Here is a 13,468-nt window from a genome sequence, read left to right on the forward strand (position 1 = left end):
GCACTGGAGCTCAGCAGAGCTGACACAAAGCTGTTCCCAGCGTTCCTTACCTCCCAAACTGCTCCTTCAGTGGTCTAATCCAATGCCCAAACCCAAATACCCTCACACCCATAAATCCTCGGGCTCGGCAGGGCTGAGGAACAGAAATAGCTGTGTCTCTGTTACCACAAGGACAGATCGTCAGCCAGCAGTGGCCCCAACACAGAATACAAATTGAATGCAGAGAGACAGAAATGAAAAAGAGAGGACAATGATTCTTTGGGGGGAGGAAAGATCAACCATCAAACAACAGCTGTGAGAAAAATGACTGGGAAACATATATGCCACACACACACACACACACACACACACACACACACACACTGATACATGGGACCAATCAGAGCAGAACATGAAACAGATACAAAAAATAATTTACTAGAAAGTTTCAACCCAATATAAAGTCCAGGTGATCACTTCCCACAGTAACATCAAAAGGAGATTAATTCTTCTGAATTCTTTGATTTTCCATTTTATTTCTTGTGTTTATTCCTTTCAGATCTTCATCTATCCCACACTAAAACCAGCAGGAATACCCACACTTGAAGCTGTAGTTCAGTCTAAGATTTTTAAGACTCTTTACAACGACAAGGGAAGAAACATGATGTAGAAAAAGGCCTTGCAACTTGTTCTTGAGTCAGGAGAGCTGTAATCAGGGTTGTTATAATCTTGTCTGGAAAACAATTTGAGAGTCACTGGTCATTGTGCCATTAGCACTGGTAGTTACACTCTTAAAACATGTGGAAAATTGCAGCGGTCGAACTGGAAACAGGACTGCTCTCTAACTAAATTATCAGGGTGAAGTATCTGGTGTTTGATATAAAAATTAGTTTTAATTAAATTTAATGTTGACAATAGAAATTAATTGTTTCACTGGCCACAGGACTGAAGAACACATTGTCAGGACATGTAATCAACAGCAGCTCTAGCACTGGAACTGGCATATGGGGAGCATTTGTCCACAGGTAATTAGAACTCCATCCAACCCTCATTGAAATAAACTTCCCATTGATTTTAATAAGAAATACATTAAAATCTGGACACCACGGTTCATCATAATGTGGTATCTCTTCTTTTAAAATATGGCACTGGATCAAATTCTCTAATTTGGCTTATGAGTTTGCTACAGGGAATGACCTTACTCGTATTATGTGGTACGACAGCTACAAAACAGCTGCTACCAGCTCTGAAGAATGTGAATTTTATGAGCTGGGAAAACAGTTTTTCATGATAGATTGTTACATTGAAGTAGTTACAAGTTCAGGAAACATGGCAAAAATAAAAAATAAAGACTAAAAAGATAAATAATAAATTGCCCCTAAAAAGAGCACTGTAAATCTTTGTTTTCCTACATGTGCAAGAAAGCAGCAGTCTCAGTGACTGAATAGACACTCTGAGGAAACTTCTCAAAGTAGTCATAATGACATAAAAATTCAAAGAGAAGTCTTTGAAGATTATTATATTCCTCATCCACATAGTAATTGCTATCTCTGAAATCACCAGATAAAGCAGTTATTCTAATCAACAGGGAGATATCTCTTTCATAATCTTTTTTTCAGCCCAAGTTCAAAAAATGACTTATTTTCAGTAAAACTACACATTGTGCAATCCACATCTCTGTGAATGTAACAACTGGATTTGGGAGTTCTTTGCAGATTTTCTGTAGGATTGGCCACTCTTCTAGACTCACTGCCTAAGCCACTTCTTGTCATATTTGATGCATGGAAATGAGTATCTGCATTAAAAAATGTCTTTTTTTCTTTTTTTTTTTTTTTCCCCTAGGCCACCTACAACTACATCCTTTAGAAAGTCATGGTGTTTCTGCAGCACTTAAACATCTGCTTTGTGACTGACACTGGCTCATAATTTTGTTAATGCCACTGAATATTTTGGCACATTTCCTCTCAGACCATTAAAATGGCAATCGTTGGAGACAGCAGCCACAAGGCTGATCAACAGGAAAGGGTTGCACTGCAGATGTGTGCAGGTGTTGCAAAGGCTTTTTTAGAGCCAGTGGGGAGAAATGGGCACGTGAAGGTTGTGATTCAGCTCACCCTACAGAAGACATCTAAAATAAGGCAGATGAAAAAATGTGCAGTGACATAAAAGGAGCTGAAGCTGACTGCCTTTGCCTTCACACTGCAGATAGATGCAGTCAAGTGAGATGAATCTTGTCCTGCTGGAGCAATTTTGACCTGGTAGCACTTGGGATCTCCCTGTGGTGAAAAACCAAGCGTAGCATGGGATTATTATATAAAATATTGTGTTTCATATTTCTCATACTGGGAGAAGATGTAAATTAATTTCTTGCCTCGTGATCTGCTCTAGGTTTGAGTCACCAATAAAATCTCCCTTACTGTAAAAAAAGTGCATTTCCAAGTTAATAAACAAAGTGCATTATTAGGTCATTGTTTGCAAAAATTATCCCTGTAAATAAGAACAACACTATAAATAAGGATATAAATAGAAATAAGGATAACACTAGCAATTGCTGCTGTTTCTTTAAATAACTTATTTACCAAACCACCAAATAATTTAAACCATTTACCTGTTTTAGGGACTGAGTAATTCATGCAGAATTAGCAGTTTAATCTTATCTTGGTGTGGGCTGGCTGGTGATGAATGTGTTCTTACTTTATAGTCACACTGCAGAATAAAATGCATGTGAGGAGAAATCATTGCCGCTCACCAGAAGTACCAACAGGGTCTGAAGAACTGAGTTTAGAGATGGTTTGGTTGTTTCTGTATTATCCTTTAGTTATAATGAAGTTGGAGGCACCCTAGAAAGAATGGGGTACCTGGGTGTGCTCAGATGGGAAAGGTGTCTCAAGTATGGACTTTTCATGGAATGGTTTCAAATGTTGAATGATGGCATTGGAAAATAATGAAAAAAAACCCAACAAAACCCGAGAAGATGAATATTCTTGAGCCATGAAACTTGATTGGAAGAAAAGCCTTTTTGCTAACAATCAGGTTCTTGTGAAAGCCCAGAGTGAACAGATTTGTGATTACTGGGGATGGTCAGCAAGAATTATGCAAAAATTCTGTCTTTAAATGAAAAGTGGGTGATCACATTCGAGCATGATGGGAAAAATTGTTTCTTACTCATATATACCTATTGGTGGGTTGGCTTCTGCCTGATTTGAGTAGACTCTAAGAATAAATTACCATCTCTGCTCAGACTGGCTTCCTATTTGAAGTTCAAACCATACATAGTTCTCAGATTTATAGGTGGAAGATGAATTTGAGCTTGAGAATGGGCCACAGCCACATTTGGCTGTCATTGCCACTGTAAATGTGCTCCATAATGTGGTTGATGCCCCAGTACTCACAAGGGTTTTCCAGGGATTGCCTTTTTCTTGTAGGATTTGGGCTTTCCCTCTGGACATTGCACTGCCACCTGATGAGAAATGGTAGCAGCTAAATGAGCTTTGCAGGGGTTAATGGTATTTTTAATCGACCTGCCTCCTGTCTAGGTGCCTGAGAAGAAAAATCTACAGAAACTCAAGTGGAATTGAAAAGGTAATCCCAGAGAAGGGAATAGGAAGATCTAATTAATAGATTGTAAAACTAAAAACACTACTGTGGCCATCTGATCCTGTGGAACAGAGACCATAGGTCTTCCCTGATTTAATTTATATTTGAACTTTATTTTTCTTTTTAAAAGCCATCCAATGCTGATATATGAGTTACTAGTGATAGAAAATCTTGCAGACACCTTTAAGCTGTGGCAGTGATTAATTTTCAATGTTAAAAAAAAAAAAGAAAAAGAGGCAGAGCTTTGTTTTTGGTCTAAATTAGTCTGATTTCACCTTTCCTGAATTTCAATTGTGAGTTGTTACAGAACATATTGAGTCAATTTCCATTCTTTTGCTCCTCTTCCAGCAAAAGATATGGTTCTGTTTTCCTTGGAACATTTTTTTAAGGTCATTGGGAAAGAAAATGAGAGAGAGAAAAAAGAAAAGGAAGAAAGAAACTAATGTTTCTTTCAGTGCCAGTATGAGACTTGGGATTTTGTGCTCTGACACTCTCCACTTCACCCAGCTAACAGGAATGATTCAGAGCCATGTTTTGGAACAGTGTTACGCATTCACGATGCAGCCAGCATGCAGGGAACACTTAAAAGCATCTCTGCACACAGGTCCTTGTATTTCTCATGGATCCAGGCACTTCTGAAGACCCAATAACAATGCTTCAGTACTGAACAGTTCTTTCCCTCTTCCCTCCCCCCTGCAACTTTTAATCTCTCTGCCTCAGTTGCCCAAAGAATATAGAAATGGAGAAAAATACTGTAAGGTTAAACACTACAGGACTGGGAGATGTCTGCATGCAGGAGGAAAGGAGACCATATGAGCCCATAAGACAGAAGCAAGTGTGACAGGATCACTTCCATATCACACTTAGAATCACAGAACAAGCTGAGTTAGAAGGGACCCACAAGGATCATCCAGTCCAGCTCCTGGCCCTGCACAGCACCATCCCCAAGAGTCGCCCTGTGCCCGAGAGCATTGTCCAAACACTGCCTGAGCTCTGCCAGGCTGGTGCTGTGCCCACTGCCCTGGGGAGCCTGTTCAGTGCCCAGCCACCCTCTGGGGGAAGAACCTTTTCCTGATAGCCAACACAAACCTCCCCTGACACAGCTTCAGGCCATTCCCTGGGTCCTGTCTCTGTCACCACAGAGCAGAGATCAGTGTCTGTCCCTCCTCTTCCCCTCACGAGGAATTTGTAACTGCACTGAGGTCTCCCCTCAGTCTCCTCCAGGCTGAACAGACCAAGTGCCCTCAGCCTCTCCTCACACGGCTTCCCCTCAAGGCCCTTCACCATCCTTGTGGCCTCCTTTGGGCACTCTCTAATAGTTTAATGTTTTTCTTCTATTGTGGCACCCAAAGCTGCCCCAGCACTCGAGGTGAGGCCGGCCCAGCCCCGAGCAGAGCGGGACAATCCCTCCCTTGCCGGGCTGGCCATGCTGGGCCTGCTGCCCCCAGGACAGGGATGTCCCTCCTGGCTGGGAACCTGAACTCCACAGCTCTTTCTGAGCTGCTGTAACCCTCTGCTCAACCATCCACTTGCTCTCTGCAAACCCAAGGAACGAACATGACCACTGCCTGCAGACCCTCACCATGGATTTGGAATCTGCTCTGTGCCAGCAGAAAGGCACTCCTGTGTCCCAGTGGGCACTGGGTGACTCTTTCCCCTGACAGATTCCCCTGACATTCTTCCTGCTGAAGAAGGCTTCTAGCAGCTTATCATCAGGGCAGGCTACATTTCTTGGCTGGCTGGTGCATATTTGAACTTCAGTTCTCACTCTTGGGACCTGCAGCCACAGTTCTCTTCCAGTAGAAATCCCAAGTCTAAAAGCAGCACAACAGATGTGACCATTTTGCAGTGAATGAGCCCAGGTGTGACTAGATTGTTCCATTCAGGTTTGCTAATTTTCTCTCTCATTCTCTTTGCCTGTTTTTTTCCCCTCTTTCTCTTTTCCCCTCTCTCTTTCACTCTTCTGAGTAAAATAACCTTGCTCTTGGATTTGAAGGACTCTTTTTAAAATTCTCTTTAATGAAACTCCAGGTTTTCTAGTGAGAAATAAGGGTTATAATATTCAATAGAGATTTTGTGATTAGGAGAAATATTTCTTTGACTAATTTGACACTATGATTTCCAATTTAAATACTAGAAACTAGTAAAATGAAGACATTTGTATGACTGCTAGATGGTAGATATTTTCAGAAAGAAAGAAGTTTGATACAAAATATAGAAATTGTTTAGAACAAAATGACCTTAGTATGGATCTGGTAAAAATCCAACATGAATGAGGATTAGAAAGTAAAGTAATTTATTTTTCTTCCTCTTCATTTTTCAGTCTGAAGGGAATGCTGCTTTTATAGGTTTTAACTTAGCTGTTTCATTTATATGAGTCATGCTACCATGACAAAAATAAGGAAAAGGATGTTTCAGCTTTTTTTTTTTTTTTTTTGCCAACTCTTGTTTTGAACAACCTTTGACCATGTAGGAAAACATTATTGATTTTGACTGCTCAGGTTTGCAAAAATAGTGCATCTATTCTGTTTCTCATAATATATTTTAAACCCAAATTAAGTTTGGGGTTAGTTTTGGAGAAACTTTGTGGGCCCAAGTAACAGTTCCCTATGTACTCAGAGACACCTGAAATCCTTCTTAATTTTCTTAGTCCCTCTTGATTACTCAGGAAAAGGTCTTGTTTTCTTTAAAGGGAGCCTTGCCTGGGAATCAGTTTTAGGATGAAGGTCTGTCTTTTTATTCAGCTCTCAGCTGGAGTCCAGTTGACTAATACTGCAAGACAGTATTAATACTTTGCTGTCAGAGCCTGTCAATCCAGAGAAAGCAAGTCTGACTCACTGGAAAATATCCCCATGAGAAAGAGCCTTTCACAACCTCCTATCCCAATGCATGGAAAGATAAATGCTAGGGTTCAGATTTTCCCTCCAGAGACTGTTCTTCAGGAAAAGTCAAAACAGACACATGCTCAAAGTAGGCTCAATAGATTTTACAAGATATGACATAAACGACAAAGAATTTCTAGCAGTGGCTCTCTGCAGACAGATTTATGGAAGATCGAGGGTTTGAGGATTAAACTCTCTGTTGGCTGGTGTGAGACAACCTGATTATTCTGTCCAGCTGGAGAAGAGATGAGTAGCAGGGTCCATCTCAAGAAAATGAATCTATTTAAATGATGCAAGGCTGTCTTCAGCTGGAAGTGTCAGGGTGACACTGAACATAAACATGGATTGTGGCTTGCATTGATATTCTTAAGTGAACAAGAGGCGTGAGGAAAATGGTACCAGGTGTTAAATTCATCACCTCAGAAATGGAACAAAGTGAGCAAAAAATAAATTGAAGGGATGACTGTATAGCAGGGAGCAGGCCTTCAGCAAGTTTTATCCAATATGAAAAAATAAAATTAATGCTACACTTAATTAAATTAAATATTTCTTATATAAAGGTGCATTGGGATCCACTGCTGGCTTTTATTTTCATTTTCACTGGAAGTCACGCACCCAAACAGATCTCTGCTGGCACCTAGAATATTCATGTGGAGAGGAAGGAGGATGGAAGAAAAGCATGGGAAAAATTATGTGAGTAAAAATAAAAGGGGAAAAATCCAGTATAATGGCATTTTAAAAAGATGCAGATGAAATTTAAACTTAGCTTCAGATGACTTGCCTTTTTCATTTTTTAAATTATTTAAAGACAAACATCCTGAAAAACAGGAATTAATTCTTTGTACAAATTTCCTAAGTGTCACCTGACAGAATGTCTAAAGTATAATTAATTCATGCACACAGAACCAGAAGATGCTAAGGAGAAACACATTTTCTAAAAAGCAATGCTGAGGGTCATGTCCTGAATATGTTTGAACATCTTTTTCTTTGTAGCACAACTGTGGGCAGAACTGACCTAAATCAATATCAGGATGTTAATATTGATAAGTCTTGTCTAATTTTTGCTTCTGTGAGTAGTCCTGATAGCTTCAGTGTGGCTGTCAGCACTGGTGGAGGGCAATGAATCTGTTTTCCTTCTCCTAACCATGCAGTTCCCTAAATACAGATGTGGACTCTTCTCCCTGATGTTCCCACTCCCGCAAATTCCCCAGTAGGGACTGCTCCTCCAAGGATCATGCTGGAGGCCCCTCAAGGGCAGCATCATCAGCGTGATGCAATCTGGACACACCTTTTCTCTGGCCTATTCCCAGGGTGGCAGCACTAAAGCTGATGTGCATGGCCCTACTGTCCCTGTGCCAGCCTGTCCCTCTCTGTCCCTCGTGTTTCCATTTGGCAGCTGTCACCCGCTAAGAGATGGAAGAGTTACAGATGGATGGGAGAGTTGAATTGCTTTTGGACAAGCTTAAAAACTCTTACAGTAATAATGTCTGTTATTGCTCTGGGGGACTTAGGTACCTCTAAATACCACTGTACTCCCAGGCATGACCATACTTCTAAGAGGCAGCCTAAATCCCAGACTTTTCACTCTCTGCTGCTGGGATTGGAGCGTCCTGATGATATGTAAAAGGCAGCTGTCCCCAGGTCAACTTTCTCTGTAGCAACAGGGGAAATGGAATGTGCAGGATTTCCTCCATGTACTTATCTGTGGGGAATGATGTGGAACGAAAACAATGAGTAATTTTTCTTTGGAAAATGATTTACCATAATTAAAATGCTTTGCTGTTACCTCCTGCTTTTCATAAATTAACCCAAATATCCATGATGAAAAAACATTGGTATTCTTGTCAGCATTTTATAATTCAAATATCAAGGTCTGGGTGTCATATGGGCAGAAGTCTTTGATTTTTTTTAGCTGGAGTTTAGGACTGCAGTGCTTCAGAGAACTGTGTCCAGCAATATGTAAGTAAGGCCAAAGGCAAGACACAAGCTGGTTTAGGTTCATAATAAAAATCTCCAAATTTTAAGCTCTTTGCTCATTCCACTCAACCATGCTAGCTCTCTGAAGTGCTAGTGGTGCGGAAGGAAGAAGATGCTTTATGATCCTTGATGACTATAATGTAGCATATAAAGCTCTAGGGTGCTTTCAAACTCACAGTGGTCTTGTGGGGTGGAAAATTAATCATGCTGCAGCTACTAGGAGAATATATTTTTTTTGTACATTAGCTGCTTGGGTCTTTTTCCAAACCAGAAGATGATAAAGCGCTTCCCACTGCTGGATGGAGACAAAAGACAGTGTAATCAACACAAGCAGTAAAATAAGCTGAATAAGCTTCTCTGGATTCCTGATTACTAATGTAATTCTTCTACAATCATTTTTGGCTCTAGAAATAAGAATCATTTGCAAAATAAGCATTTTTTTAATGCCACACTCAGATTGTTGCAAATAATGGATCTCAAATCCTGGTCTACTCTCTCAAACTTAGCTGCCAATCTTTCCTTACTACAGGATATTGATATATTATATGTAAATGTATAGACAGCTAAACTTTTGGAAAGTGCATGGAAATTGTTCCCTGCAACATGCATCAGCAGACACAACTAAAATAAAATACAGACAGTGGTTTGAGGTTTCTTGAGACTCCTGATATTCCTAATGAAAAAAAACCTTAGTCAGCTTTCTTTCTTCCACTTCTTTCTTGCAGACTGATTCTGTCTTCTTACAGCAGAGACCTTTCCAAAGACCTTATTCATACAGCAAATTTGGGGGGATTTTATGGTCCTGGATTCACCATGCATAGGGTAATTTACAAATGCTGCAGGTTCATACTTGCAGGGTTGATTTTCCAGCTGAAAACTTGCCCTTACCTAAATGAGGCCCTCTGAGGTTTTTGACATGGTTGTTGTCTCCTTGTAAGCCCTTTTCATTCCCTGTTCCAGACTGCAGCAGCCCATGAGCCCTGGGATTTCAAATGCTCTGAGCAAGGTCAAGCTTTGCATTTTCCACCTTGGTGTCACTGCATCACTGAAGGGATGAGAAAAGGGAAATAGTGTAGTTGTGACAGCAAAAAGAGCTCCCTGGTTCTGCAGTGGAGCTACCTTTTCCTCACATCTGCCACCTTCTTGGTGGGTCAAAACCCAGGTCAAAACCTGATACTGAACTTGGAGGGGAAAATAATTTTCTTTGAGTAGTAGCAGTCTTCACCTAATCAAGTGCTATTTCTTAAGACAAGAAAGAAACCAGCTGCAAAACAATTGATATTTACCTGTTCTTTAAATTTCAGCAATGGAAGAATCTTTTTACCCTAATTTAAATCAGTTTTATAGTATCTAGTATCTTCTAATTCCTGCCTTTCAGTCTGAAGAAGCTGCTGCACATCATCATCTCTCTCCATGCTCTGGCACCAGACTACTTCCACTCCAGTCTCCTACTAAGTGGGAAAACTGGAAGTTGAACAAGAACAACTTAAAAATAGAAGGAAATAAATGATCATGAAATGAAAGGAATACTGAAAACACGCTCAGAAAACCCTGATGTTCATCATTAGGCTTCTCAGCTCTTCCTGTGCGAAGCTGCAGCATTTGCTAGTGTGCTGAGAAGCTGTGAGCAAGAGAAAGGTCAAGTATAATTGTGAGGGTTGGCACCTTCTCAAAGATTCCCATGAAATATTCTGTCTTGCAAGTCAGCTGTTTCCTGACAAAAACTGGGCACAAGCCTTGCTAGCCCACTGCTCTACCACAAATTTAATTTGGAAGCGCATAAGACAGATTAGTAAGGTGAAAAAAAACTGCATCATTGTAGTAAAAATATTTTATGGTAATTTTTTATTATTCACAGAATGGTTTGAGTTGGAAAGGACCTTAGAGATCATCTTGTTCCAAGTCCCTACCATGGGCAGGGACACCTTCACATAGTCCAGACTGCTCCAAGCCCTATCTGACCATAAGCACTTCCAACTTCTCTGAGCAGCCTGTGCCAGTGCCTCACCACCCTCACTCTCAAGAATTTCTTACTTATAGCCAATCTAAACCTAATTTTTTTCAGTATAACTTCATTACCCCTTGTCCTGTCATTGTGGTGTTATGGAAGTCTTGAAATTGCTACTACAAGGCTTATTTTTACAATATGTCAGGTCCTGTATTCTTTTCAGAAGTGAAAAAAGGTCTTTGGAGTTGAGTAAAGATGCTGTAGCTCATTGCCATTACTGAATTTTTAGAAGTAAGCACAGTGTAAGTGCAGAGCCTTATCCATGGCCTTATGGTTACCTGTGTTTATTCCCATTATGAAGTATAAGTGAGTCAAATGAAAGTCTCTGCCCAGTGCCAGCTTATTTGGGAAACCTCTTTCATTTTGGTATCTGACCCGCTAAGTATTCAGACCCAGATGGAGCAGTAATACCCTCACTCAACCCTTCATCTGCTCACTGAAATGTGGTGGCTTTGGTAGGCTGGTGCCACCAACTGAGTTCTCATTGGGTTGAATTTCCACCTGTGTGTGGTTCCTCAGCAGTTTCCAGTTGTCCCTAGAAAGTGGTGCCCCCATTTTCCAGTGTTTCCACAGGAAAGTAGATATCCTTGGACACTCCTTAGTGAGGGGGCAGGGAACTGCCAATTAGAGTGAAATCCTGGGAGGATTTGGGGTGTGAAGATGACGTTCAATGACATTGGTGCAATGCATAAGCAAGTGCAGAGGATGGAAACCTCCTGTGGCTCCAGTGGTGACTTCTGTTGCTCTCTCAACAAGTGTTTAAAAAACCCCAAACATAGCAGGTTCTGTAGATAGAGCAGCGAGAGTAAAGCTCATGGGGGAGTAAAAAATCTTTCCTTACCAAACATGGGTCAGTGTCTGAACTCAGGCAGGATTAAATCCCCTTCCATATGCAAATCAGTGTTTTCATGCTGCCATTAAGTGGTACCTCTAGAAGTACAAGGAGCATAGAAGAGATACTGAGCAGCCTGAGGATGGATGCCCAAAGATGAGGATGGATGCTGTGCTGTGGAAAGTATTTGTTTTGCTTGAAATGTACCTCATCAGCATCTTCTCTCTAATGAACATTTTTACCTGTTTCCCTCCAGGTATGCACTGAGAAGTACCAACAGTGATTTTGGAATGTGAGGCAGAGAGAAACTCAAGCAGCAGTGTGTGCTGCTGTTCTCCTGGTCCCATCCCTGTGGCACCTTCTGTCTCTTCCCTTTACTCCATACAGACGCACAGATGTTGAATAGTCGTGGAGATAGGATTGTGATTTAATGGAGTTTGCCACTACAGGCTCTGTAAAAGCAGAAAGGAAGATTTTGAGACATTGCAGACCATCTTTTTTAATTTCTGCTGTCTCCTGGCAGTGAAGCAAAGTAGAGTGCCAGTAAATAACAAGGTTCTGCAGCAATTTGTATTTCAGTGACACAGAACTTTTCCTTCAAAGTTGCTTAATATGCCATTTTCTTTCTCCTGCTTTTGCTGTGACAGTATATTGAATTTCTCTTCCTCCCCACTTTCAATTAATGCAAGATGAGCCTTTTTTCAAAGGCCTTGTGGGAGTCAGGCACCCATCTTTCATCAATTTTCCATCTGAGCTGGCACCAAATTTACTTAGACAACTCTTGAAATCTCACCCGTGGAGTTTGATAGTTAACTAAAGAGTCCTTATTGGAAACTATGATTATTGCAAAGGTTACTGGCAATAAACATTACTTTGTTACGCCTGTGACGTGTGTGCAGTTGATTCATTACAATAATGACACTCTTCACCTAGGTAGCACTTTTCATCTGAACTGAAGGCTCAGAGTCAATATTTCCATTTTGCTGGTGTTTCATATAAATCTCTGCATTTGTCATTGACAAATGAAAGAGCTTCAGAAATGTTTTCCCCATCATTTTTCTCCTGGAACATAAAACAAACAAGGAAACCTCATGTTGTATCACAAAGAGTAGGAAAAAAAAAAAAGTGTTTTTTTGGCTCAGAGAACTTAGTAATGGCAGATATGATGAAATAGCTGGGGGACACGTTGTGCCCCAAATCACTGTGGGGGGAGGCATCAGTGCATGGACTGGGATGCCCTTTGTGGGTCCTGGGGCTTTGTGTGTGGGCCTTAATAGCATCGCCTGCCCCTCGCCTTTGCAGTGCTCTGGTACGGAGATAATGGGGTTTTGCTCGTGTGCTCTCCAGCATTCACTCAAAATCAGCATGTAACAGTGAATCATTGTGACATGATGTTCCTTTTTCAAGCACTGCAAGAGAGAGATTTTCCAGATAGAGTTCAGTTTGTTTTCTTTTATGTGTGATGGGAACCACACTTGGTGTTTGCACAGTTTTAACACTTCCCTGCAACCGCAGCTATTCAGGCTTTCATTACTTGTGAATCAGACATTTCTGACACACTCCTTTGTCAGCCAGAATGCAGGTAAAAGAAGGAGTAAGTGGAGGGGAAGTTCTTTGGGTAAAGATTGTGAAAAGTACTTCTCATGCCACCTATGCTGAGTTTTCCTTTTGCACAGCAAAAAATACAGGATTTTCATTTTGGGTTACTCTGTAAGTAAAATTAGTAAAATTAACATAAGAGCCTAAAATATTTCTTTTTTTTTTTTTTTTTTTTTTTTTTAGGCATTTAGCTAGGCAGAGCACTTTGTTTTATCATTAGGAACTGTATAGAAAAAATAGGTTGCAAACTCTGGAATTAATATGAAAAATGATTCCCAACATTTCTGGCCATTTGGGTCTGTTTCCCCTTCTGTCTCTCACTTTCAATGTAAAAAAGAAAAAGTGATGTCACAGAAGTAAAAGCCACAAGAAAACCACAAAGTAAAGTAAAAATGTGGATAATTAAAAGCATGCCAGTGAATGGCTGTTCTATGGTTTCTGTAATGTGGACCCCATAGGAGGATGCAGTGTGTGAGACTCTGAATGCAGCTACAACTTTGGAGCTCTTTTTCCCTAACTCCAGTGATGTGTCCTCGGGACAAAAGATATTCTTCCCAAGGATGGTTTAAAAACATTTAATGGAGTTTTTCCATG

The 13,468-nt window shown here is 40.6% G+C and overlaps 2 long non-coding RNA genes across 3 annotated transcripts; one reads left to right on the forward strand and one right to left on the reverse strand.

Moving 5' to 3' along the window:
* Positions 1-495: 495 nt before the first annotated feature.
* Positions 496-2,679, reverse strand: LOC128787168 (uncharacterized). The gene is made up of 2 exons (XR_008430592.1): positions 2,588-2,679; positions 496-712 (listed from the first exon to the last, which is right to left on the reverse strand). It is a non-coding gene; the product is annotated as an uncharacterized LOC128787168 (long non-coding RNA).
* A 1,811-nt stretch (positions 2,680-4,490) lies between these two features.
* On the forward strand, positions 4,491-12,120 carry LOC128787167 (uncharacterized). Of its 2 annotated transcripts, none has more exons than XR_008430590.1 (3): positions 4,491-5,462; positions 7,019-7,151; positions 11,532-12,120. It is a non-coding gene; the product is annotated as an uncharacterized LOC128787167 (long non-coding RNA). The 2 variants fall into 2 exon arrangements; XR_008430591.1 differs by having other exon boundaries at positions 4,491-5,438.
* Positions 12,121-13,468: the final 1,348 nt, after the last annotated feature.

This window comes from Vidua chalybeata, chromosome 4 (genome assembly GCF_026979565.1).
Source record: "Vidua chalybeata isolate OUT-0048 chromosome 4, bVidCha1 merged haplotype, whole genome shotgun sequence".
NCBI classification, from domain to species: Eukaryota; Metazoa; Chordata; class Aves; order Passeriformes; family Viduidae; genus Vidua; species Vidua chalybeata.